Below are 27,005 nucleotides of genomic sequence, written 5' to 3'. Positions count from 1 at the left end.
ACATGTGTCATGGAGCAATGTGCAGACAAGCGCATGGAGAATTGTGATGACAAGGGTCATGGAGCATTGTGCTGAGAATGGCATAGAGCATTGTGATGACAAGCGTCAAAGAGCATTTTGATGAAAAGTTCATGGAGCATTGTGGTTAAAAAGGTCACAGAGGCTGTTGATGACGAGGGAATGGACCATTGTGATGACAAAGGTCATGAAGCATTGGGATGACTGGAGTCACGGAGCATTGTGATGACAGGGGTCATGGAGCATTGTGATGACAAGGGCATGGAGCATTGGTCTAATAAGTTTCATGGGTTATTGCGATGACAGTTGGAATGGTGCATTGTGGTGACAAGGGCATGGAGCATTGGGATGACCCGGTCATGCAGTATTGTGAAGACAGGTGTCAGGGAGCATTGTGATGACATATGTAATGGCCCATTGTGATGACAATGGCATGGAGCATTGTGATGCCAAGTGTCATGGAGGATTCTGATGACAAAGGTAATGGAGCATTGTGATGACAATGGCTTGGAGCATTGTGATGACAAGGGTCAGGGATCATTGTGCTGACAAGTGCATGGAGAATTGTGATGACAAGGGTCATGGAGCATTCTGATGACAAGCTGGTGGAGTATTTTGATGACAATGGCATGGAGAGTTGTAATGAAAATGGCATGGGGCATTGTGATGAAAAAGGCATGGAGCCTTTTTGTGACAGGGTTCAAGGAGCATTCTGATGACAAGTGTCAGGGAGCATTGTGATGACAAGTGTATTGAGAATTGTGATGCCAAAGGTCATGGAGCATTGTGATGGAAAGGGCATGGAGTATTGTGATGACCCGCATCATGGAGCGTTGTGATGACAGGTGTTATGGAACATTGTGATCACAAGGTTTTGGAGCATTGTGATGACAGAGGTCATGGATCATTTTGATTTCAAGGAGCATGGAGCATTGTGATGACAAGGGCATGAAGCAATGTGACTCCAAATCTCATGGAGGATTGTGATGACATGGTAATGGAGTATTGTGATGACAAGCGCATAGAGCACTGTAACGACATGGTCATGTAGCATTTTGCTGATAAAGGCATGGAGCATTGTGATGACAGGTGTCATGGAGCACTGTGATGACAATCGACACAGAGCATTGTGAATACAGGGTTCATGGAGCATTGGGTTGAATAGGGAATGGAGCATTGTGATGACAAGTGTCCCGGATCATTGTGTTGTCAGGTGTCCTGGAGTGTTGTGATGACAGTGGGAATGGAGAATTGTGATTATATTGGTCATGGAGCATTATGATGAGAAGGTCATGGAACATTCTGATGACATGTGTCATGGAGCTTTGTGATGACAAGAGCATGGAGCATTGTGATGACATGCGTCAAGGAGCTTTGTGATGACAAGGTCATGGAGCATTTTGATGACAAGGGAGTTGTGCATTGTGATGAGAAGGGCAGGGAGCATTGTGATGACGGTGTCATGGAGCAATTTGATGAAAATGGTCATGGAACATTTTGATGACAGGGGTTATGGAACATTGTGGTGTCAGGGGTCATGGAGCATTTTGATGAAAATTGTCATGGAGCATTTTAATAACAGGGGATATGGAACATTGTGATGTCACGGGTCATCGATCATTGTGATGATAAGTGATTGTAGCATTGTGATGACAGGAGTCATGGAACATTGTGATGACAGGGGTGAGGGCGTATTGTGACGAATAGTGATGTAACATTGTGATATCAGTGGTGAGAGAGCATTTTGATGAGAAGCGCCTGGAGCATTGTGATGACAAGATTTATGGAGCACTGTGATGACAAGATTGTGGAGCACTGTGATGACAAGCGCATGGTGAATTGTGATGACATGTGTCATGGAGCATTGTGCTGACAAGCGCATGGAGCATTGTGATGACAAGGTTCATGGAGCATTGTGCTTAGAAAGACATAGAACATTGTGATGACAAGGGTCAAAGAGATTGTGATGAAAAGCTCAAAGAGCATTGTGGTTAAAAAGTCACAGAGACTGTTGATGACGAGGGCATGGACCATTGTGGTGACAAAGGTCATGAAGCATTGTGATGACTGGAGTCACGGAGCATTGTGATGACAGGGGTCATGGAGCATTGTGATAACAAGGGCATGGAGCACTGTGATGACAAGGGCATGGAGCATTGGGCTGAAAATGTTCATGGAGTATTGTGATGACAGGGGTCATGGAGCATTGTGATGACAAAGGTCATGGAGAATTTTGATTTCATTGTGCTGACAATAGCCGGAAGCATTATGATGATGGGAATGATGTACTGTGATGACAGGGTTCATGGATCATTGAGATGAAAAGGGGCATGGAGCATTGTGATTACAGTGGTCTTGGAGCACTGTGATGACAAGGACATGGAGCATTTTGAAGAGAAGGCCATGGAACATTCTGATGACATGTGTCATGGAGCTTTGTGATGACAAGAGCATGGAGCATTGTGATGACAGGGGTCTTGGAGCATTGTGATGACAAGTGTCATGGAGCCTTGTGATGAAAAGGCCGTGGAACATTGTGATGGGAGGGGTCATGGAGCATTGTTATGACAGGTGTAATGGAGCATTGTGATGAGAAGGGCATGGAGCATTGTGATTACAAGGTTTATGGAGCATTGCGATGACAAATTTGTGGACCGTTGTGATGAAAATCGCGTGGCACATTGTGATGACAAGGGTCATGGAGTATTTTTCTCACAAAGGCATGGAGCATTGTGATGATAAGGGACACGGAGCATTGTGATGATAAGGGTCACGGAGCATTGTGGTTTCAAAGGTCACAGAGCCTTGTGATGATGTGGGCATGGACCATTGTGCTGAGAAATGTTGTGAAGCATTGTGATGACTGGAGTCACGGAGCAGTGTGAGGACAGGCGTCATGGAGCTTTGTGATGACAAGGGCATGGAGCATTGTGATGACAGGGACATGGAGCATTTGTCTGACAAGTTTCATAGATTACTGTGATGACAGTGGACATGGTGCATTGTGATGACAAGGGTCATGGAGCATTGTGATGAGAAGGTCATGGAGTTTTGTGAAGACAGGTGTCAAGGAGCATTGTGATGACATATGTCATGGTCCATTGCGATGACAATGGTAGGGAGCATTGTGATGCCAAATGTAATGGAGGATTGTAATGACAAATATAATGGAGCATTGTGATGACTAGGGCTTGGAGCATTATGATGACAAGGGCCATTGAGCATTTTCATAACAATGTCGTGACGCATTGTGAAGACAATTTCCTGGAGCATTGTGATGAGAAAACCATGGAGCCTTCTGATGACAAGTCTCATGGAGCATACTGATGAAAAGGGGCATGGACCATTGTGATTACAGGGGTCTTGGATCATTGTGATGACTAGGGCATGGAGCATTGTGAGGAGAAGGCCAAGGAGCATTCTAATGACATGCGTCATTGAGCTTTGTGATGACAAGGGCATGGAGCATTGTGATTACAGGGGTCTTGGAGCATTGTGATGAAAAGGGCATGGATCATTGTGATGAAAAAGGCATGGATCCTTGTCATGACAGGGTTCAAGGAGCATAAAGACAACAAGTGTCAGGGAGGATTTTAATGACAAGTGTATTGAGCATTGTGATGACAAAGCTCATGGAGCATTGTGATGAGAAGACCATGGATAATTGTGATGACGAGCATCATGGGGCATTGTGATGACAAGTGTTATGGAATATTGTGATCACAAGGGTTTGGAGCATTGTTATGCCAGAGGTCATGGAGCATTTTGATTTCACTGAGATGACAATAGCCTGAAGCATTATGATGATGGGCATGGTGCATTGTGATGACAGGGTTCATGGAGCATTGAGATGAAAAGGGGCATGGAGCATTGTGATTACAGGGGTCTTGGGGCATTCTGATGAGAAGGGCATGGAGACTTGTGATGACAAGGCCATGGAACATCATGATCGCAGGGGTCATGGAGTATTGTTATGAAAGGGGTAATGAAGCATTGTGATGAGAAGGGCATTGAGCATAGTTCTGAAATGTTTCATGGATTATTGTGATGAGAGTGGGCATGCAGCATTTTTATGACAAGGGCACAGAACACTGTGATACATGGGTCATGGCTGATTGTAATGACAAGGGCATGGAGCAATGTGATGAGAGGTGTCATGGAGCACTATGATGACTAGAGTCACGGAGCACATGGTGAATACAGGGGTCATGGAGCATTGGGATGACAAGGTCATTTATCATTTTGATGACAAGGGTCATGGAGCATTGGGCTGAAAATGTTCATGGAGTATTGTGATGACAGAGGTCATGGAGAATTTTGATTTCATTGCGCTGACAATAGCCGGAAGCATTATGATGACGTGCATGCTGCATTGTGATGACAGGGTTCATGAAGCATTGAGATGAGGAGCGGCATGGAGCATTGTGATTACAGGGGTCTTGGAGAATTGTGATAACAAAGGCATGGAGCATTTTGAGGAGAAGGCTCATGGAACATTGGGCTGAAAATGTTCATGGATTATTGTAATGATGGGGTCATGGAGCATTGTGATGACTAGGGAATGGAGCATTGTGATGACAAGAGTCCCGGATCATTGTGTTGTCAGGTGTCATGGAGTGTTGTGATGACAGTGGTCATGGAGCATTGTGATGATATTGGTCATGGAGCATTGTGATGAGAAGGTCATGGAGCATTGGGCTGAAAATATTCATGGAACATTGTGATGACAAGGGAATGGAGCATGATGATGACACGGTCCTGGAGCATTGTGATGAGATGACCATGGAGACTTGTGATGACAAGTCTCATGGAGCATTCTGATGAAAAGGGGCATGGAGCATTGTGATTACAGGGGTCTTGGAGCATTGTGATGACAAGGGCATGGAGTATTGTGAGGAGAAGGCCATGGAGCATTCTGATGACATGCTTCATGGAGCTATGTGATGACAAGGGCATGGAGCATTGTGATTACAGGGGTCTTGGAACATTGTGATGACAAGTGTCATGGAGCCTTGTGATGACAAGGCGATGGAACATTGTGATGGCAGTTGTATTGGAGCATTGTTATGACAGGGGTAATGGAGCATTGTGATGAGAAGGGTATGGAGCATTGTGATAACAATGTTTGTGGAGCATTGTGATGACAAATTTGTGGACCGTTGTGATGAAAATTGTGTAGCACATTGTGATGACAAGGGTCATGGAGCATTTTTCTTACAAAGCCATGGAGCATTGTGATGACAAGGGTCATGGAGCATTGTGATGAAAAGTTCATGGAGCATTGTGGTTCCAAAGGTCACAGAGCCCTGTGATGACGCCGGCATGGACAGTTGTGATGACAAACGTTATGAAGCATTGTGATGACTGGAGTCACGGAGCATTTTGATGACAGGGCTCATAGAACATTGTGAATAAAAGGGTGATGCAGCATTGGGATAACAAGGGCATGGATCATTGTGATGACAAGGGTCATGGAGCATTGGGCTGAAAATGTTCATGGATTATTGTAATGATGGGGGTCATGGAGCATTGTGCTGACTAGGGAATGGAGCATTGTGATGACAAGAGTCCCGGATCATTGTGTTATCAGGTGTCATGGAGTGTTGTGATGACAGTGGTCATGGAGCATTGTGATGATATTGGTCATGGAGCATTGTGATGAGAAGGTCATGGAGCATTGGGCTGAAAATGTTCATGGAGTATTGTGATGACAGAGGTCATGGAGCACTGTGATGACTAGGGAATGGAGCATTGTGATGACAACGTCCTGGAGCATTGTGATGAGAAGACCATGGAGAGTTGTGATGACAATTCTCATGGAGCATTCTGATGAAAAGGGGCATGGTGCCTTGTGATTACAGAGGTCTTGGAGCATTGTGAGGTCAAGGGCATGGAGCATTGTGATGAGAAGGCCATGGAGCATTCTGATGACATGCGTCATGGAGCTTTGCGATGACAAGGACATGGAGCATTCTGATAACAGGGGTCTTGGAGCATTGTGATGAAAAGGGCATGGATCATTGTGATGAAAAAGGCATGGAGCCTGGTCATAACAGGGTTCAAGGAGGATACTGACGACAAGTGTCAGGGAGCATTGTGATGACAAGTGTATTGAGCATTGTGATGACAAAGGTCATGGAGCATTGTGATGAGAAGACCATGGATAATTGTGATGATGAGCGTCATGGGGTGCTGTGATGATAAGTGTTATGGAACATTGTGATCTTAAGGGTTTGGTGTATTATGATGACAGAGGTCATGGAGAATTTTGATTTCATTGTGATGACAATAGCTTGAAGCATTATGATGATGGGCATGGTGCATTGTGATGACAGGGTTCATGGAGCATTGAGATGAAAAGGTGCATGGAGCATTGTGATTACAGGGGTATTGGAGCATTGTGATGAGAAGGGTCATGGAGCCTTGTGATGACAAGGCCATGAATCATCGTGATGGCAGTGGTCACGGAGCATTGTTATGACAGGGCTAATGGAGCGTTGTGATGGCAAGGTCATGGAGCATTGTGATGCCAAGGGTCATGGATCTTTGTGATGACAAATGTCATGGAGCATTTTGACCACAAGGACATTGTGCATTGTGATGAGAAGGGCAGGGAGCATTGTGATGACAGAGGTCATGGAGATTTTTGATTTCATTGTGCTGACAATAGCCTGAAGCATTATGATAATGAGCATGGTGCATTGTGATGACAGGGTTCATGGATCATTGAGATGAAAAGGGGCATGGAGCATTGTGATTACAGGGGTCTTGGGGCATTGTGATGAAAAGGGTCATGGAGCCTTGTGATGACAAGGCCATGGAACATCTTGATGGTAGGGGTCATGGAGCATTGTTACGACAGGTGTAATGGAGCATTGTGATCGCAAGGGCATGGAGCATTGTGATGAGAAGGCCATGGAGCATTCTGATGACATGTGTCATGGAGCTTTGTGATGACAAGGGCATGGAGCAATGTGATGAGAGCGTTCATGGAGCATTGTGATAAAAATGACATGGAGCATTGTGATGCCAAGGGTCATGGATCTTTGTGAAGACAAAGACCATAGAGCATTTTGATGACAAGGGCGTTGTGCATTGTGATGAGAAGGGCAGGGAGCATTGTGATGACAAGGTCCTGGAGCATTTTGATGAAAAGTGTCATGGAACATTTTGATGACAGGGTTTATGGAACATTGTGATGTCATGGGTCATGGGCATTTTGATGAAATGGGTCATGGAGCAGTTTGATGACAGGGGTTATGGAACATTGTGATGTCAGTGGTCATCGAATATTGTGATGACAAGTGCATATAGCATTGTGAAGACAGGAATCATAGAACATTATGATTACAAGGGTGTCGGAGTATTGTGATGAATAGTGATGTAACATTGTGATATCAGTGGTGAGAGAGCATTTTCATGAGAATTGCATGGAGCATTATGATGTCAAGTTTTATGGAACACTGTGATGACAATATTGTGGAGCACTGTGATCACAAGTGCATGGTGCATTGTGATGACATGTGTCATGGAGCAATGTGCAGACAAGCATATGGAGAATTGTGATGACAAGGGTCATGGAGCATTGTGATGAGAAGGTCATGGAGTTTTGTGAAGACAGGTGTCAAGGAGCATTGTGATGACATATGTCATGGTCCATTGCGATGACAATGGTAGGGAGCATTGTGATGCCAAATGTAATGGAGGATTGTAATGACAAATATAATGGAGCATTGTGATGACTAGGGCTTGGAGCATTATGATGACAAGGGCCATTGAGCATTTTCATAACAATGTCGTGACGCATTGTGAAGACAAGTTCCTGCAGCATTGTGATGAGAAAACCATGGAGCCTTCTGATGACAAGTCTCATGGAGCATACTGATGAAAAGGGGCATGGACCATTGTGATTACAGGGGTCTTGGATCATTGTGATGACTAGGGCATGGAGCATTGTGAGGAGAAGGCCAAGGAGCATTCTAATGACATGCGTCATTGAGCTTTGTGATGACAAGGGCATGGAGCATTGTGATTACAGGGGTCTTGGAGCATTGTGATGAAAAGGGCATGGATCATTGTGATGAAAAAGGCATGGATCCTTGTCATGACAGGGTTCATGGAGCATAAAGACAACAAGTGTCAGGGAGGATTTTAATGACAAGTGTATTGAGCATTGTGATGACAAAGCTCATGGAGCATTGTGATGAGAAGACCATGGATAATTGTGATGACGAGCATCATGGGGCATTGTGATGACAAGTGTTATGGAATATTGTGATCACAAGGGTTTGGAGCATTGTTATGCCAGAGGTCATGGAGCATTTTGATTTCACTGAGATGACAATAGCCTGAAGCATTATGATGATGGGCATGGTGCATTGTGATGACAGGGTTCATGGAGCATTGAGATGAAAAGGGGCATGGAGCATTGTGATTACAGGGGTCTTGGGGCATTCTGATGAGAAGGGCATGGAGACTTGTGATGACAAGGCCATGGAACATCATGATCGCAGGGGTCATGGAGTATTGTTATGAAAGGGGTAATGAAGCATTGTGATGAGAAGGGCATTGAGCATAGGTCTGAAATGTTTCATGGATTATTGTGATGAGAGTGGGCATGCAGCATTTTTATGACAAGGGCACAGAACACTGTGATACATGGGTCATGGCTGATTGTAATGACAAGGGCATGGAGCAATGTGATGAGAGGTGTCATGGAGCACTATGATGACTAGAGTCACGGAGCACATGGTGAATACAGGGGTCATGGAGCATTGGGATGACAAGGTCATTTATCATTTTGATGACAAGGGTCATGGAGCACTGGGCTGAAAATGTTCATGGAGTATTGTGATGACAGAGGTCATGGAGAATTTTGATTTCATTGCGCTGACAATAGCCGGAAGCATTATGATGACGTGCATGCTGCATTGTGATGACAGGGTTCATGAAGCATTGAGATGAAAAGCGGCATGGAGCATTGTGATTTCAGTTGTCTTGGAGAATTGTGATAACAAAGGCATGGAGCATTTTGAGGAGAAGGCTCATGGAACATTGGGCTGAAAATGTTCATGGATTATTGTAATGATGGGGTCATGGAGCATTGTGATGACTAGGGAATGGAGCATTGTGATGACAAGAGTCCCGGATCATTGTGTTGTCAGGTGTCATGGAGTGTTGTGATGACAGTGGTCATGGAGCATTGTGATGATATTGGTCATGGAGCATTGTGATGAGAAGGTCATGGAGCATTGGGCTGAAAATATTCATGGAACATTGTGATGACAAGGGAATGGAGCATGATGATGACACGGTCCTGGAGCATTGTGATGAGATGACCATGGAGAATTGTGATGACAAGTCTCATGGAGCATTCTGATGAAAAGGGGCATGGAGCATTGTGATTACAGGGGTCTTGGAGCATTGTGATGACAAGGGCATGGAGTATTGTGAGGAGAAGGCCATGGAGCATTCTGATGACATGCTTCATGGAGCTATGTGATGCCAAGGGCATGGAGCATTGTGATTACAGGGGTCTTGGAACATTGTGATGACAAGTGTCATGGAGCCTTGTGATGACAAGGCGGTGGAACATTGTGATGGCAGTGGTATTGGAGCATTGTTATGACAGGGGTAATGGAGCATTGTGATGAGAAGGGTATGGAGCATTGTGATAACAATGTTTGTGGAGCATTGTGATGACAAATTTGTGGACCGTTGTGATGAAAATTGTGTAGCACATTGTGATGACAAGGGTCATGGAGCATTTTTCTTACAAAGCCATGCAGCATTGTGATGACAAGGGTCATGGAGCATTGTGATGAAAAGTTCATGGAGCATTGTGGTTCCAAAGGTCACAGAGCCCTGTGATGACGCCGGCATGGACAGTTGTGATGACAAACGTTATGAAGCATTGTGATGACTGGAGTCACGGAGCATTTTGATGACAGGGCTCATAGAACATTGTGAATAAAAGGGTGATGCAGCATTGGGATAACAAGGGCATGGATCATTGTGATGACAAGGGTCATGGAGCATTGGGCTGAAAATGTTCATGGATTATTGTAATGATGGGGGTCATGGAGCATTGTGCTGACTAGGGAATGGAGCATTGTGATGACAAGAGTCCCGGATCATTGTGTTATCAGGTGTCATGGAGTGTTGTGATGACAGTGGTCATGGAGCATTGTGATGATATTGGTCATGGAGCATTGTGATGAGAAGGTCATGGAGCATTGGGCTGAAAATGTTCATGGAGTATTGTGATGACAGAGGTCATGGAGCACTGTGATGACTAGGGAATGGAGCATTGTGATGACTAGAGTCCCGGATCATTGTGTTGTCAGGTGTCATGGAGTGTTGTGATGACAGTGGTCATGGAGCATTGTGATGATATTGGTCATGGAGCATTGTGATGAGAAGGTCATGGAGCATTGGGCTAAAAATGTTCATGGTGTATTGTGATGACAGTGTTCATGGAGCATTGTGATGACAAGGGAATGGAGCATAGTGGTGACAAGGTCCTGGAGCATTGTGATGAGAAGACCATGGAGAGTTGTGATGACAATTCTCATGGAGCATTCTGATGAAAAGGGGCATGGTGCATTGTGATTACAGAGGTCTTGGAGCATTGTGAGGTCAAGGGCATGGAGCATTGTGATGAGAAGGCCATGGAGCATTCTGATGACATGCGTCATGGAGCTTTGCGATGACAAGGACATGGAGCATTCTGATAACAGGGGTCTTGGAGCATTGTGATGAAAAGGGCATGGATCATTGTGATGAAAAAGGCATGGAGCCTGGTCATAACAGGGTTCAAGGAGGATACTGACGACAAGTGTCAGGGAGCATTGTGATGACAAGTGTATTGAGCATTGTGATGACAAAGGTCATGGAGCATTGTGATGAGAAAACCATGGATAATTGTGATGATGAGCGTCATGGGGTGTTGTGATGATAAGTGTTATGGAACATTGTGATCTTAAGGGTTTGGTGAATTATGATGACAGAGGTCATGGAGAATTTTGATTTCATTGTGATGACAATAGCTTGAAGCTTTATGATGATGGGCATGGTGCATTGTGATGACAGGGTTCATGGAGCATTGAGATGAAAAGGTGCATGGAGCATTGTGATTACAGGGGTATTGGAGCATTGTGATGAGAAGGGTCATGGAGCCCTGTGATGACAAGGCCATGAACCATCGTGATGGCAGTGGTCACGGAGCATTGTTATGACAGGGCTAATGGAGCGTTGTGATGGCAAGGTCATGGAGCATTGTGATGCCAAGGGTCATGGATCTTTGTGATGACAAATGTCATGGAGCATTTTGACCACAAGGACATTGTGCATTGTGATGAGAAGGGCAGGGAGCATTGTGATGACAGAGGTCATGGAGATTTTTGATTTCATTGTGCTGACAATAGCCTGAAGCATTATGATAATGAGCATGGTGCATTGTGATGACAGGGTTCATGGATCATTGAGATGAAAAGGGGCATGGAGCATTGTGATTACAGGGGTCTTGGGGCATTATGATGAAAAGGGTCATGGAGCCTTGTGATGACAAGGCCATGGAACATCTTGATGGTAGGGGTCATGGAGCATTGTTATGACAGGTGTAATGGAGCATTGTGATCGCAAGGGCATGGAGCATTGTGATGAGAAGGCCATGGAGCATTCTGATGACATGTGTCATGGAGCTTTGTGATGACAAGGGCATGGAGCAATGTGATGAGAGCGTTCATGGAGCATTGTGATGAAAATGACATGGAGAATTGTGATGCCAAGGGTCATGGATCTTTGTGAAGACAAAGACCATAGAGCATTTTGATGAGAAGGGCGTTGTGCATTGTGATGAGAAGGGCAGGGAGCATTGTGATGACAAGGTCCTGGAGCATTTTGATGAAAAGTGTCATGGAACATTTTGATGACATGGTTTATGGAACATTGTGATGTCAGTGGTCATGGAGCATTTTGATGAAATGGGTCATGGAACAGTTTGATGACAGGGGTTATGGAACATTGTGATGTCAGTGGTCATCGAACATTGTGATGACAAGTGCATGTAGCATTGTGAAGACAGGAATCATAGAGCATTATGATTACAGGGGTGTCGGAGTATTGTGACGAATAGTGATGTAACATTGTGATATCAGTGGTGAGAGAGCATTTTGATGAGAATTGCATGGAGAATTATGATGACAAGGTTTATGGAGCACTGTGATGACAAGATTGTGGAGCACTGTGATGACAAGCGCATGGTGCATTGTGATGACATGTGTCATGGAGCAATGTGCAGACAAGCGCATGGAGAATTGTGATAACAAGGGTCATGGAGCATTGTGCTGAGAAAGGCATAGAGCATTGTGATGACAAGCGTCAAAGAGCATTGTGATGAAAAGTTCATGGAGCATTGTGGTTAAAAAAGTCACAGAGGCTGTTGATGACGAGGGAATGGAACATTGTGATGATAAAGGTCATGAAGCATTGTGATGACTGGAGTCACGGAGCATTGTGATGACAGGGGTCATGGAGCATTGTTATAATAAGGGCATGGAGCATTGTGATGACAAGGGCATGGAGCATTGGTCTAATAAGTTTCATGGGTTATTGCGATGACAGTTGGAATGGTGCATTGTGGTGACAAGGGCATGGAGCATTGTGATGACCAGGTCATGCAGTATTGTGAAGACAGGTGTCAGGGAGCATTGTGATGACATATGTAATGGCCCATTGTGATGACAATGGCATGGAGCATTGTGATGCCAAGTGTCATGGAGGATTCTGATGACAAAGGTAATGGAGCATTGTGATGACAATGGCTTGGAGCATTGTGATGACAAGGGTCAGGGATCATTGTGCTGACAAGTGCATGGAGAATTGTGATGACAAGGGTCATGGAGCATTCTGATGACAAGCTTGTGGAGTATTTTGATGACAATGGCATGGAGCATTGTAATGAAAATGGCATGGGGCATTGTGATGAAAAAGGCATAGAGCCTTTTTGTGACAGGGTTCAAGGAGCATTCTGATGACAAGTGTCAGGGAGCATTGTGATGACAAGTGTATTGAGAATTGTGATGCCAAAGGTCATGGAGCATTCTGATGAAAAGGGCATGGAGTATTGTGATGACCCGCATCATGGAGCGTTGTGATGACAAGTGTTATGGAACATTGTGATCACAAGGTTTTGGGGCATTGTGATGACAGAGGTCATGCATCATTTTGATTTCAAGGAGCATGGAGCATTGTGATGACAAGGGCATGAAGCAATGTGACTCCAAGTCTCATGGAGGAATGTGATGACATGGTAATGGAGTATTGTGATGACAAGCGCATAGAGCACTGTAATGACATGGTCATGTAGCATTTTGCTGATAAAGGCATGGAGCATTGTGATGACAGGTGTCATGGAGCACTGTGATGACAATCGACACAGAGCATTGTGAATATAGGGTTCATGGAGCATTGGGTTGACTAGGGAATGGAGCATTGTGATGACAAGTGTCCCGGATCATTGTGTTGTCAGGTGTCCTGGAGTGTTGTGATGACAGTGGGAATGGAGAATTGTGATTATATTGGTCATGGATCATTATGATGAGAAGGTCATGGAGCACTGCGCTGAAAATGTTCATGGAGTATTGTGATGACAGGGTTCATGGAGCATTGTGATGACAAGGGAATGGAGCATTGTGGTGACAAGGTCCTGAAGCATTGTGATGAGAAGTCCATGGAGACATGTGATGACAAATCTCATGGAGCATTCTGATGAAAAGGGGCATGGTGCATTGTAATAACAGTGGTCTTGGAGCATTGTGATGACAAGGGCTTGGAATATTGGGATGAGAAAGCCATTATGCATTCTGATGACATGTGTCATGGAGCTTTGCGATGACAAGGGCATGGAGAATTCTGATTACAGGGTTCTTGGAGCTTTGTGATGAAAAGGGCATGGATCATTGTGATGAAAAAGGCATGGAGACTTGTCATGACAGGGTTCAGTGAGCATACTGATGACAAGTGTCAAGGAGCATTGTGATGACAAAGGTCATGGAGCATTGTGATGAGAAGACCACGGATAATTGTGATGACGAGAATCATGGGGTGTTGTGAAGATAAGTGTTATGGAACATTTTGATCACAAGTGTTTGGAGCATAATGATGACAGAGGTCATGGAGCATTTTGATAACAAGGGCATGGAGCATTGTAATGACAAGGGCATGGAGCATTGGTCTAATAAGTTTCATGGATTATTGCGATGACAGTTGGAATGGTGCATTGAGATGACATGGGCATGGAGCATTGTGATGACCAGGTCATGCAGTATTGTGAAGACAGGTGTCAGGGAGCATTGTGATGACATATATAATGGCCCATTGTGCTGACAATGGCATGGAACATTGTGATGCCAAGTGTCATGGAGGATTCTGATGACAAATGTAATGGAGCATTGTGATGACAATGGCTTGGAGCATTGTGATGACAAGGGTCCGGGAGCATTGTGCTGAGAAGTGCATGGAGAATTGTGATGACAAGGGTCATGGGGCATTCTGATGACAAGCTTGTGGAGTATTCTGATGACAATGGCATGGAGCATTGTGATAAAAATGGCATGGGGCATTGTGATTAAAAAGGCATGGAGCCTTTCCGTGAGAGGGTTCAAGGAGCATTCTGACGACAAGTGTCAGGGAGCATTGTGATGAAAAGGGCATGGAGTATTGTGATGACCGGCATCATGGAGCGCTGTGATGACAAGTGTTACGGAACATTGTGATCACAAGGGTTTGGAGCACTGTGATGACAGAGGTCATGGATCATTTTGATTTCAAGGAGCATGGAGCAGTGTGATGACAAGGGCTTGAAGCCATGTGATCCCAAGGTTCATGGAGGATTGTGATGACAATGGTAATGGAGTATTGTGATGACAAGCGCATAGAGCATTGTAATGACAAGGTCATGTGGCACTTTGCTGACAAATGCATGGAGCATTTTGAGGACAGGTGTCATGGAGCACTGTGATGACAAGTGTCATGGAACATTGTGATGACAAGGGTCATGGAGCATTGGGCTGAAAATGTTCATGGAGTATTGTGTTGACAGGTGTCATGGAGCATTGAGATGAAAAGGGGCATCGATCATTGTGATTACAGGGTTCCTGGAGCATTGTGATGACAAAGGCATGGAGCATTTTGATGAGAAGTCCATGGAACATACTGATGACATGTGTCATGGAGCTTTGTGATGACAAGGGCATGGAGCATTGTGATTACAGGGGTCTTGCAGCATTGTGATGACAAGTGTCATGGAGCCTTGTGATGACAAGTCTGTGGAACATTGTGATGGCAGGGGTCATGGAGCATTGTTATGACAGGGGTAATGGAGCATTGTGATGAGAAAGGCATGGAGCATTGTGGTTACAAGGTTTATGGAGCATTGCGATGACAAATTTGTGGACAGTTGTGATGAAAAGCGCGTGGCACACTGTGATGACAAGTGTCATGGAGCATTGTGATGAAAAGATCATGGAGCATTGTGGTTACAAAGGTCACAGAGCCTTGTGATGACACGGGCATGGACCACTGTGATGACAAATGTCATGAAGCATTGTGATGACTGGAGTCACGGAGCATTGTGATGACAGGGGTCATGGAGCATTGTCATAACAAGGGCATGGAGCATTGTGATGACAATGGCATGGAGCATTGGTCTAAAATGTTTGATGGATTATTGTGATGACAGTTGGAATGGCGCATTGTGATGACAAGGGCATGGAGAATTGTGATGACCAGGTCATGCAGTATTGTGAAGACAGGTGTCAGGGAGCATTGTGATGACATATGTAATGGCCCATTGTGATGACAATGGCATGGAGCATTGTGATGCCAAGTGTCATGGAGGATTCTGATGACAAAGTTAATGGAGCATTGTGATGACAATGGCTTGGAGCATTGTGATGACAAGGGTCATGGAGCATTGTGCTGAAAAGTGCATGGAGAATTGTGATGACAAGGGTCATGGAGCATTCTGATGACAAGCTTGTGGAGTATTTTAATGACAAAGGCATGGAGCATTGTGATGAACATGGCATGGGGCATTGTGATGAAAAAGACATGGAGCCTTTTCGTGACAGCGTACAAGCAGCATTCTGACGACAAGTGTCAGGGAGCATTGTGATGACAAGTGTATTGAGAATTGTGATGACAAAGGTCATGGAGCATTGTGATGAAAAGCGCATGGAGTATTGTGATGACAGACATCATGGAGCGTTGTGAGGACAAGTGTTATGGAACATTGTGATCCCAAGGATTTGGAGAATTGTGATGACAGAGGTCATCAATCATTTTGATTTCAAAGAGCATGGAGCATTGTGATGACAAGGGCATGAAGCAATGTGATCCCAAGGTTCATGGAGGATTGTGATGACAATGGTAATGGTGTATTATGATGACAAGCGCATAGAGGATTGTAATGACAAGGTCATGTAGCATTTTGCTGTCAAAGGCATGGAGCATTGTGATGACATGTGTCATTGGGCACTGTGATGACAAGCGTCACGGAGCACTGTGTATACAGGGTTCACGGAGCATTGGGATGACAAGGGCATGGATCATTGTGATGACAAGGGTCATGGAGCATTGGGCTGAAAATGTTCATGGAGTATTGTGATAACAGGGGTCATGGAGCATTGTGATGACAGAGGTCATGGAGAATTTTGATTTCATTGTGCTGACCATAGCCGGAAGCATCATGATGATGGGCATGATGCATTGTGATGACAGGGTTCATGGAGCATTGAGATGAAAAGTGGCATGGAGCATTGTGATTACAGGGGTCTTGGAGCATTGTGATGAAAAGGGCATGGATCATTGTGATGAAAAAGGCATGGATCCTTGTCATGACAGGGTTCAAGGAGCATAAAGACAACAAGTGTCAGGGAGGATTTTAATGACAAGTGTATTGAGCATTGTGATGACAAAGCTCATGGAGCATTGTGATGAGAAGACCATGGATAATTGTGATGACGAGCATCATGGGGCATTGTGATGACAAGTGTTATGGAATATTGTGATCACAAGGGTTTGGAGCATTGTTATGCCAGAGGTCATGGAGCATTTTGATTTCACTGAGATGACAATAGCCTGAAGCATTATGATGATGGGCATGGTGCATTGTGATGACAGGGTTCATGGAGCATTGAGATGAAAAGGGGCATGGAGCATTGTGATTACAGGGGTCTTGGGGCATTCTGATGAGAAGGGCATGGAGACTTGTGATGACAAGGCCATGGAACATCATGATCGCAGGGGTCATGGAGTATTGTTATGAAAGGGTAATGAAGCATTGTGATGAGAAGGGCATTGAGCATAGGTCTGAAATGTTTCATGGATTATTGTGATGAGAGTGGGCATGGAGCATTTTTATGACAAGGGCACAGAACACTGTGATACATGGATCATGGCTGATTGTAATGACAAGGGCATGGAGCAATGTGATGAGAGGTGTCATGGAGCACTATGATGACTAGAGTCACGGAGCATGGTGAATACAGGGGTCATGGAGCATTGGGATGACAAGGTCATTTATCATTTTGATGACAAGGGTCATGGAGCATTGGGCTGAAAATGTTCATGGAGTATTGTGATGACAGAGGTCATGGAGAATTTTGATTTCATTGCGCTGACAATAGCCGGAAGCATTATGATGATGTGCATGCTGCATTGTGATGACAGGGTTCATGAAGCATTGAGATGAAAAGCGGCATGGAGCATTGTGATTACAGGGGTCTTGGAGCATTGTGATAACAAAGGCATTTTGAGGAGAAGGGTCATGGAGCATTGTGATGACAATGGCTTGCAGCATTGTGATGACAAGGGTCAGGGAGCATTTTGCTGACAAGTGCATGGAGAATTGTGATGACAAGGGTCATGGAGAATTCGTATGACAAGCTTGTGGAGTATTTTGATGACAATGGCATGGGGCATTGTGATGAAAATGGCATGGGACATTTTGATTAAAAAAGCATGTAGCCCTTTCGTGACAAGGTTCAAGGAGCATTCTGACGACAAGTGTCAGGGAGCATTGTGATGACAAGTGTATTGTGAATTGTGATGACAAAGGTCATGGAGCATTGTGACGAAAAGGGCATGGAGTACTGTGATGACAGGCATCATGGAGCTTTGTAATGACAAGTGTTATGGAACATTGTGATCACAAGGGTTTGTAGAATTGTGATGACAGAGGTCATCAATCATTTTGATTTCAAGGAGCATGGAGCACTGTGATGACAAGGGCATGAAGCAATGTGATCCCAAGGTTCATGGAGGATTGTGATGACAATGGTAATGGCGTATTGTGATGACAGGCGCATAGAGCATTGTAATGACAAGGTCATGTAGCACTTTGCTGACTAATGCATGGAGCATTTTTAGGACAGGTGTCATGGAGCACTGTGATGACAAGTGTCATGGAACATTGTGAATACACGGGTCATGGAGCATTGTGATGACAAGGGCATGGATCATTGTGATGACAAGGGTCATGGAGCATTCGGCTGAAAATGTTCATGGATTATTGTGATGACAGGTGTCATGGAGCATTGAGATGAAAAGGGGCATGGATCATTGTGATTACAGGGTTCCTGGAGCATTGTGATGACAAAGGAATGGAGCATTTTGATGAGAAGTCCATGGAACATACTGATGACATGTGTCATGGAGCTTTGTGATGACAAGGGCATGGAGCATTGTGATTACAGGGGTCTTGGAGCATTGTGATGACAAGTGTCATGGAGCCTTGTGATGACAACTCTGTGGAACATTGTCATGGCAGGGGTCATGGAGCATTGTTATGACAGGGGTAATGGAGCATTGTGATGAGAAAGGCATGGAGCATTGTGATTACAAAGTTTATGGAGCATTGCGATGACAAATTTTTGGACTGTTGTGATGAAAAGCGTGTGGCACATTGTGATGACAAGTGTCATGGAGCATTGTGATGAAAAGATCATGGAGCATTGTGGTTACAAAGGTCACAGAGCCTTGTGATGATGCGGGCATGGACCACTGTGATGACAAATGTTATGAAGCATTGTGATGACTGGAGTCACGGAGCATTGTGATGACAGCGGTCATGGAGCAATTTGATGAAAAGGGCATGGAGCATTGTTATGACAGGGGCATGGAGCATTGGTCTAACAATTTTCATAGATTGTTGTGATGACAGTGAACATGGTGCATTGTGATGACAAGGGCATGGAGCATTGTGTTGAGAAGGTCATGGAGTATTGTGAAGACAGGTGTCAGGGAGCATTGTGATCACCTATGTCATGGTCCATTGCGATGACAATGTCATGGAGCATTGTGATGCCAAATGTAATGGAGTCTTGTGGTGACAAATATAATGGAGTATTGTGATGACTATGGCTTGGAGCATTATGATGACACGGGCCTTTGAGAATTTGCATGAAAATGTCCTGAAGCATTGTGATGACAAGGGCCTGGAGCATTGTGATGAGAAAATCAAGGAACCTTCTGATGACAAATCTCATGGATCATACTGATGAAAAGGGGCCTGGACCATTGTGATTACAGGTGTCTTGGAACATTGTGATGACTAGGGCATGGAGCATTGTGAGTAGAATGCCAAGGAGCATTCTAATGACATGCGTCATTGAGCTTGTCATGATAAGGGCATGGATCATTGTGATAAAAGTGGCATGGAGCCTTGTCATGACAGGGTTCAAGGAGGGTACAGACAACAAGTGTCAGGGAGCATTATGATGACAAGTTTATTGAGCTTTGTGATGACAAATGTCATGGAGCATTGTGATAAAAAGACCATGGATAATTGTGATAACGAGCGACATGGGGCATTGTGATGACAAGTGTTATGTAATATTGTGATCACAAGGGTTTGGAGCAGTGTTATGACAGAGGTCATGGAGCATTTTGATTTAATTGTGATGACAATAGCATGAAGCATTATGATGATGGACATGGTGCATTATGATGACAGGGTTCAAGGATCATTGAGATGAAAATGGGCATGGAGCATTGTGATTACAGTGGTCTTGGAGCATTGTGATGAGTAGGGTCATGGAAACTTGTGATGACAAGGCCATGGAACATCGTGATGGCAGGGGTCAAGGAGCATTGTTATGACAGGTGTAATGGAGCATTCTGATGGCAAGGCATGGAGCATTGTGATGAGAAGGCCATGGAGCATTCTGATGACATGTGTCATGGACCTTTGTGATGACAAGGGCATGGAGCAATGTGATGACAGCGTTCATTAAGCATTGTGATGACAATGGCATGGAGCATTGTGATGCCAAGGGTCATGGATCTTTGTGATGACAAATATCATGGAGCATTTTGACGACAAGGGCATTGTGCATTGTGATGAGAAGGGCAGGGAGCATTGTGATGACAGAGGTCATGGAGAATTTTGATTTCATTGTACAGACAATAGCCTGAAGCATTATGATGATGGGCATGGTGCATTGTGATGACAGGGTTCATGGATCATTGAGATAAAAAGGGGCATGGAGCATTGTGATTACAGGGGTCTTGGGGCATTGTGATGAAAAGGGTCATGGAGCCTTGTGATGACAAAGCTATGGAACGTCGTGATGGCAGGGGTAATGGAGCATTGTTATGACAGATGTAATGGAGCATTGTGATGGCAAGGACATGAAGCATTGTGATGAGAAAGCCATGGAGCATTCTGATGACATGTGTCATGGAGCTATGTGATGACAAGGCCATGGAGCAATGTGATGAGAGCGTTCATGGAGCATTGTGATGACAATGACATGGAGCATTGTGATGCCAAGGGTCATGGATCTTTGTGATGACAAATGTCATTTAGCATTTTGACGACAAGGGCATTGTGCATTGTGATGAGAAGGGCAGGGAGCATTGTGATGACAGGGTCATGGAGCAATTTGATGAAAAGGGTCATGGAACATTTTGATGACAGGTGTTATCGAACATTATGATATCAGGCGTCATCGAACATTGTGATGATAAGTGCATGTAGCATTGTGATGACAGGTGTCATGGAACATTGTGATGACAGGGGTGAGGGAGTATTGTGACGAATAGTGATGTAACATTGTGATATCAGTGGTGAGAGAGCATTGTGATGAGAAGGTATATGGAGCATTGTCATGAAAAGATTGTAGAGCACTGTGATGACAAGCACATGGTGCATTGTGATGACATGTGTCATGGAGCATTGTGCTGACAAGCGCATGGAGCATTGTGATGACAAAGGACATGGAGCATTATGCTGAGAAAGGCATAGAGCATTGTGATGACAAGGGTCAAAGGGAATTGTGATGAAATGTTCATGGAGCATTGTGGTTAAAAAGGTCACAGAGACTGTTGATGATGAGGGCATGGAAAATTGTGATGACAAATGTCATGAAGCATTGTGATGACTGGAGTCACGGAGCATTGTGATGACAGGGGTCATGGAGCATTGTCATAACAAGGGCATGGAGCATTGTGATGACAATGGCATGGAGCATTGGTCTAAAAAGTTTCATGGATTATTGTGATGACAGTTGGAATGGCGCATTGTGATGACAAGGGCATGGAGCATTGTGATGACCAGGTCATGCAGTATTGTGAAGACAGGTGTCAGGGAGCATTGTGATGACATATGTAATGGCCCATTGTGATGACAATGGCATGGAGCATTGTGATGCCAAGTGTCATGGAGGATTCTGATGACAAAGGTAATGGAGCATTGTGATGACAATGTCTTGGAGCATTGTGATGACAAGGGTCAGGGAGCATTGTGCTGAAAAGTGCATGGAGAATTGTGATGACAAGGGTCATGGAGCATTCTGATGACAAGCTTGTGGAGTATTTTAATGACAAAGGCATGGAGCATTGTGATGAAAATGGCATGGGGCTTTGTGATGAAAAAGACATGGAGTCTTTTCGTGACAGCGTACAAGGAGCATTCTGATGACAAGTGTCAGGGAGCATTGTGATGACAAGTGTATTGAGAATTGTGATGACAAAGGTCATGGAGAATTGTGATGAAAAGCACATTGAGTATTGTGATGACAGACATCATGGAGCGTTGTGAGAACAAGTGTTATGGAATATTGTGATCACAAGGATTTGGAGAATTGTGATGACTGACAGAGGTCATCAATCATTTTGATTTCAAAGAGCATGGAGCATTGTGATGACAAGGGCATGAAGCAATGTGATCCCAAGGTTCATGGAGGATTTTGATGACAATGGTAATGGTGTATTATGATGACAATCGCATAGAGGATTGTAATGGTAATGGTGTATTATGATGACAAGCGCATAGAGGATTGTAATGACAAGGTCATGTAGCATTTTGCTGTCAAAGGCATGGAGCATTGTGATGACATGTGTCATTGGGCACTGTGATGACAAGCGTCATGGAGCATTGTGTATACAGGGTTCATGGAGCATTGGGATGACAAGGGCATGGATCATTGTGATGACAAGGGTCATGGAGCATTGGGCTGAAAATGTTCATGGAGTATTGTGATAACAGGGGTCCTGGAGAATTTTGATTTCATTGTGCTGACCATAGCCGGAAGCATCATGATGATGGGCATGACGCATTGTGATGACAGGGTTCATGGAGCATTGAGATGAAAAGTGGCATGGAGCATTGTGATTACAGGGGTCTTGGAGCATTGTGATGACAAGGGCATGGAGCATTTTGATGAGAAGTCCATGGAACATTCTGATGATATGTGTCATGGAGCTTTGTGATGACAAGGGCGTGGAACATTGTGATTACAGGGGTTTTGGAGCATTGTGATGACAAGTGTCATGGAGCCTTGTGATGACAAGCCCGTGGAACATTGTGATGGCAGTGGTCATGGAGCATTGTTATTACAGGTGTAATGGAGCATTGTGATGAGAAGGGCATGGAGCACTGTGATTACAAGCTTAATGGAACATTGCGATGACAAATTTGTGGACCGTTTTGATGAAAAGCACGTGGCACATTGTGATGACAAGGGTCATGGAGCATTTTTCTGACAAAGGCATGGAGCATTGTGATGACAAGTGTCACGGAGCTTTGTGATGAAAAGTTCATGGAACATTGTGGTTACAAAGGTCACAGAGCCCTGTGATGACGCGGGCATGGACAGTTGTGATCACAAACGTTATGAAGCATTGTGATGACTGGAGTCACGGAGTGTTTTGATGACAGGGCTCATAGAGCATTGTGAATAAAAGGGTGATGGAGCATTGGGATGACAAGGGCATGGATCATTGTGATGGCAAGGGTCATGGAGCATTGGGCTGAAAATGTTCATGGATTATTGTAATGATGGGGTCATGGAGCATTGTGCTGACTAGGGAATGGAGCATTGTGATGACAAGAGTCCCGGATCATTGTGTTGTCAGGTGTCATGGAGTGTTGTGATGACAGTGGTCATGGAGCATTGTGATGATATTGGTCATGGAGCATTGTGATGAGAAGGTCATGGAGCATTGGGCTGAAAATATTCATGGAGCATTGTGATGACAAGGTAATGGAGCATGATGATGACACGGTCCTGGAGCATTTTGATGAGATGACCATGGAGACTTGTGATGACAAGTCTCATGGAGCATTCTGATGAAAAGGGGCATGGAGCACTGTGATTACAGGGGTCTTGGAGCATTGTGATGACAAGGACATGGAGAATTGTGAGGAGAAGGCCATGGATCATTCTGATGACATGCTTCATGGAGCTATGTGATGACAAGGTCATGGAGCATTGTGATTACAGGGGTCTTGGAACATTGTGATGAAAAGGGCATGGATCATTATGATGAAAAAGGCATGGAGCCTTGTCATGACAGGGTTCAAGGAGCATACTGAGGACAAGTGTCAGGGAGCATTGTGATGACAAGTGTATTGAGCATTGTGATGACAAAGATCATGGAGTACTGTGATGAGAAGACCATGGATAATTGTGATGATGAACGTCATGCGGTGTTGTGATGATAAGTGTTATAGAACATTGTGATCGCAAGGGTTTGGAGCATTATGATGACAGAGATCATGGAGAATTTTGATTTCATTGTGATGAAAATAGCCTGAAGCATTATGATGATGGGCATGGTGCATTGTGATGACAGGGTTTATGGAGCATTGAGATGAAAAGGGGCATGGAGCATTGTGACTACAGCAGTCTTGGAGTATTGTGATGACAACGGCATGGAGCATTGTGATGAGAAGGCCATGGAACATTCTGATGACATGTGTCATGGAGCTTTGTGATGACAAGGGAATGGAGCACTGTGATTACAGGGATCTTGGAGCATTGTGATGACAAGTGTCATGGAGCCTTGTGATGACAAGGCTGTGGAACATTGTGATGGCAAGGTTCATGGAGCATTGTTATGACAGGGGTAATGGAGCATTGTGATGAGAAGGGCATTGAGCATAGGTCTGAAATGTTTCATGGATTATTGTGATGAGAGTGGGCATGGAGCATTGTGAGGAAAAGGGCTCGGACCACTGTGATACATGGGTCATGGAGGATTGTAATGACAAGGGCATGGAGCACTGTGATGAGAAAAGCATCGAGCATTGTGATGACAAGTGTCATGGAGCTTTGTGATGACAAGGGGATGGAGCAATGTGATGAGAGGGTTCATGGAGCATTGTGATGACAATGGCTTGGAGCATTATGATGACAAGGGTCAGGGAGCATAGTGCTGACAAGTGCATGGAGAATTGTGATGACAAGGGTCATGGAGCATTCTGATGACAAGCTTGTGGAATATTTTGATGACAATGGCATGAAGCATTGTGATGAAAACGGCATGGGCATTGTGATAAAAAAGGCTTGGAGCCTTTTCGTGACAGGGTTCAAGAAGCATTCTGACGACAAGTGTCAGGGAGCATTGTAATGACAAGTGTATTGAGAATTGTGATGACAAAGGTCATGGAGCATTGTGATGAAAAGGGCATGGAGTATTGTGATGACAGGCATCATGGAGCTTTGTAATGACAAGTTTTATGGATCACTGTGATCACAAGCGTTTGGAGCATTGTGATGACAGAGGTCATGGATCATTTTGATTTCAAGGAGCGTGGAGCACTGTGATGACAAGGGCATGAAGCAATGTGATCCCAAGGTTCATGGAGGATTGTGATGAAATGGTAATGGAGTACTGTGATGACAAGCACATAGAGCATTGCAATGACAAGGTCATGTAGCATTTTGCTGACAAAGGCATGGAGCATTGTGATGCCAGGTGTCATGGAGCACTGTGATGACAAGAGTCATGGAGCACTGTGAATACAGGGTTCATGGAGCATTGGGATGACAAGGGCATGGATCATTATGATGACAAGTGTCATGGATCATTGTGATGACAGAGGTCATGGAGAATTTTGATTTCATTGTGCTGACAATAGCCAGAAGTATTATGATGATGGGCATGATGCACTGTGATGACAGGGTTCATGGAGCATTGAGATGAAAATGGGAATGGAGCATTGTGATTACAGTGGTCCTGGAGCATTGTGATCACAAGGGCATGTAGCACTTTGATAGGAATCCATGGAACATTCTGATGACGTGGCATGGAGCTTTTTGATGACAAAGGCATGGAGCATTGTGATTACAGGGGTCTTGGAGCATTGTGATGACAAGTGTCATGGAGCCTTGTGATGACAAGTGTCATGGAGCCTTGTGATGACAAGGCCGTGGAACATTGTGATGACAGGGGTCATGGAGCATTGTTATGACAAGTGTAATGGAGCATTGTGATTAGTAGGGCATGGAGCATTGTGATTACAATGTGTATGGAGCATTATGATGACAAATTTGTGGACCGTTGTGATGAAAATCGAGTGGCACATTGTGATGACAAGTGTCATGGAGCATTTTTCTGACAAACGCATGGAGCATTTTGATGACAATGGTCACGGAGCATTGTGATGAAAACTTCATGGAGCATCGTGGTTACAAAGGTCACAGAGCCTTGTGATGACACGTGCATGGACCATTGTGATGACAAATGTTATGGAGAATTGTGATGACTGGAATCTCGGAGCATAGTGATGACAGGGGAAATGGAGCATTGTGATGACAAGGGCATGGAGCATTGTTATGACAGGGGCTTTGAGCATTGGTCTGACAAGTTTCATAGATTATTGTGATGACAGTGGACATGATTCATTTTGATGACAAGGGCATGGATGATTGTGATGAGAATGTCATGGAGTATTGTGAAGACAGGTGTCAGGGAGCATTGTGATGACATATGTCATGGTCCATTGCGATGACAATGGCAGGGAGCATTGTGATGCCAAATGTAATGCAGGATTGTGATTACAAATATAAAGGTGCATTTTGATGACTATGGCTTGGAGCATTATAATGACAAGGGCTATTGAGAATTTTCATGACAATGTCGTGAAGCATTGTGATGACAAGGTCCTGGAGCATTGTGATGAGAAATCCATGGAGCCTTGTGATGACATGTCTCATGGAGCATACTGATGAAAAGGGGCATGGACCACTGTGATTACAAGGGTCTTGGAACATTGTGATGACAAGAGCATGGAGCATTGTGAAGTGAAGGCCAAAGAGCATTCTAATGATATGCGTCATTGAGCTTTGTGATGACAAAGGCATGGAGCATTGTGATTACAGGGGTCTTGGAGCATTGTGATGAAAATGGCTTGGATCATTGTGATGAAAAATGCATGGAGCCTTGTCATGACATGGTTCAAGGAGCATACAGACAACAAGTGTCCGGGAGCATTTTAATGACAAGTGTATTGAGCATTGTGATGACAAAGGTCATGGAGCATTGTGATGAGAATACTGTGGATAACTGTGATGACGAACGTCATGGGGCCTTGTGATGACAAGGGTTATGGAATATTGTGATCACAAGCTTTTGGAGCATTGTTATGACAGAGGTCATGGAGCATTTTTATTTCATTGTGATGACAATAGCATGAA

This window comes from Mesoplodon bidens (assembly GCF_964165515.1).
Source record: "Mesoplodon bidens genome assembly, contig: HAP1_SCAFFOLD_174, whole genome shotgun sequence".
Taxonomy (NCBI): Eukaryota; Metazoa; Chordata; class Mammalia; order Artiodactyla; family Ziphiidae; genus Mesoplodon; species Mesoplodon bidens.
Note: the sequence above shows the minus strand (reverse complement) of the source record.